The 2,500-nt window shown below is 30.7% G+C and overlaps 1 protein-coding gene across 2 annotated transcripts in view; it reads right to left on the bottom strand.

Moving 5' to 3' along the window:
• Positions 1 to 2,455: 2,455 nt before the first annotated feature.
• Positions 2,456 to 2,500, bottom strand: part of LOC144980882 (uncharacterized) — a 42,320-nt gene continuing 42,275 nt past the window's right edge. For both annotated transcript variants that reach the window (XM_078928774.1, XM_078928775.1), the window contains one exon: positions 2,456 to 2,500. This exon is cut by the window's right edge and continues 97 nt beyond it. The gene's annotated coding sequence lies outside the window, so the exon portion shown is untranslated.

Here is a 2,500-nt window from a genome sequence, read left to right as displayed (position 1 = left end):
ATTGAATTAAAGATTCCATTGTAGCTAAGTATTAATGTTTGCACGTCTGATAACAGAATTCAATTATCTAACTGCCTGTTTTAATATTGTTGTAATGTATATTTTGTGTTTGAGAGTAATTTCATTCTATACAAAAATGGACCCACGACTATTTGGGGTATCAGACCTACAAATATGTACACGTCGAACTTTATGTATCAGGATAACCCGGCACTATACTATATATTTTGATCGTTTCTCCCCCCTCCACCTCCCCCACTTTTCAATGCTACCAAATGTTCCTGTACTAGAAAGCGCTCATCCCCAAACAAACATAAAAATCGAAAAGAAATCGAATGCTCGTCTTAAAGTTTTAACAAATCCCCCTAAAAATATTTTGTTTATAAATAACACCCTAAAGCTTTGCTAAAAAAAAACAACTAAAAGGCTATATTGTTATCGAATATCGTAACATATTGGTCTCCTGTTGAACTCCGTGTATTACATTTCACAGGAGCATTCATTCCGCTTTCACTTTAATTACGAAGAGAGTTAACTCAGTAATATTTCACAATTTCAGTACCCATGCAAGAGTAGCGTCCCTTGTTCTCCTTCACAATCCTGTATCATTCCAACGCAATCTCAGATCTATTTATGAATGCTATCTAGGCTTTAATAATTAATTACAAAATACAAGATGAACATTGAGCATTATTCATTATCTTAATTATTGAACGCTTCATTTTGTTGTAATACGAGTATTACATCGTGTACGTAAGGGCGAGGCCAATACAAGAAAGAAAAAAGCAATTTATCTCGCTGTATAGCTTGAACACCACATTATCTCGACTTACAGGGTATTTTATGATCTTTAATTGTGCACATAAAAAGACGCTGGTTATTCATGTCCATGTAGGCCTAATATATATATATATATATATATATATATATATATATATATATATATATATGTATATATATATATATATATATATATATATATATATATATATATATATATATATATATGATATATTGTTATCCTTAAATAATATTACAGTATTACGATGACATAAGAACACGGAACGGGTCCATTTGCAAACTGTGTCAAGAGAAAGTGATCATTATAATGAATACCATATACTCACATTAAAATAAGTGTGAAATTTTTCATGTTATCACATTATTTATAAAGTTTTGAGATTATGATATTTGATAATAATACTAATAAGAACTGAAAGGTATGAAGAATAAATGCCAGAAGACAAAAGATAAAAAGTAAAAAAAAGATTTTAAAAAACTTTTTGCCGCGATGGTGAATTAAACCGTAGCCTTCCAAAACTCATAGCCTGGCACTGACCAAAAACGTTTGTCTAATGATAAGGGCAGACCACCAAAAGAATAAAAATGGTGGTTTGTACTCAACAGTTCAACCAATGGGATCATTGAGCCGTATTAACGACAACTCACTAGAAGAAGATGACGTCAAAAGATAAGTCCTAGTTTAAGGCTAAAAGTAAACGAAGAATACGGTTGAACCCTCGACCTAACTGGTACGGCATCCTTCGCCTGGCCTCATAAAGTACGCTCTACAGTCTACACCATCCTCCTGTCCGAGAAAAAATGTATTTCAAGCGTAGTATCTGTCTTGAGTCTCTTAAGGTGATTTCTTGAGGTCAGAGGTTAACACACAACCACCGTGGAAATTAATTGAAAATCTAGTTGTTGACCTATGCGCTCTATTGTCAACACAAACATAACATATAACAGAGAGACGATTGAAACATTGAGTAAACTGCGATATCACGTGAATATTAAATCAGAAACGTAAGTGGAGCAGGCACTTATTTATGTTAATAATACCAATAAATGAATTGAGTGTAGAAATGATTTGATTATAAGTGATCTGTTTAACATTTGATTTAGCTCTATGGATTTTGTCATCTTAAAACACAATGCAACATTGGGATAAAGAGGAAATGATATTTTACTTTAATATCAACAATTTAAAAATTTGAGGCACAATTCAAACATTTTGATTTATCTTCAAACAGTTATTTTACGATAATATAAGAAATAAAATAATGCTTTGTGGAAACAGACAATTAAACCATTGGAATTTTCATGACATTATAATATTAACGTATTAAAGCTTTACATTTTAACTCTATTTCATAATTCCTTTATACAACTCATGTGGAATTTTAAAGAATATATTTTGAAATGTGACCCACAAATATGTAAATGTCCTGTAGTGTAGCAATACAACCTGACTGATGGTATGCTGAACTACCATCTAAAACTACTATCGGAGATGGATGTGCGTGAATTAATTTATTCAGTGTATATATATATATATATATATATATATATATATATATATATATATACACACACACACACACATATATATATATATATATATATATATATATATATATATATATATATATATAAAATATTTAATTTTCAGCGTATAAATCCTCCCAAGGTGACCCCGTTAGGAGACTATGGGCCACAT

Source organism: Berghia stephanieae, chromosome 10 (assembly GCF_034508935.2).
Source record: "Berghia stephanieae isolate SIO BIC M18660-M18661 chromosome 10, UCSD_Bste_1.3, whole genome shotgun sequence".
NCBI classification, from domain to species: Eukaryota; Metazoa; Mollusca; class Gastropoda; order Nudibranchia; family Aeolidiidae; genus Berghia; species Berghia stephanieae.
Note: the sequence above shows the minus strand (reverse complement) of the source record. Positions and strands in the feature narration are given on the sequence as shown.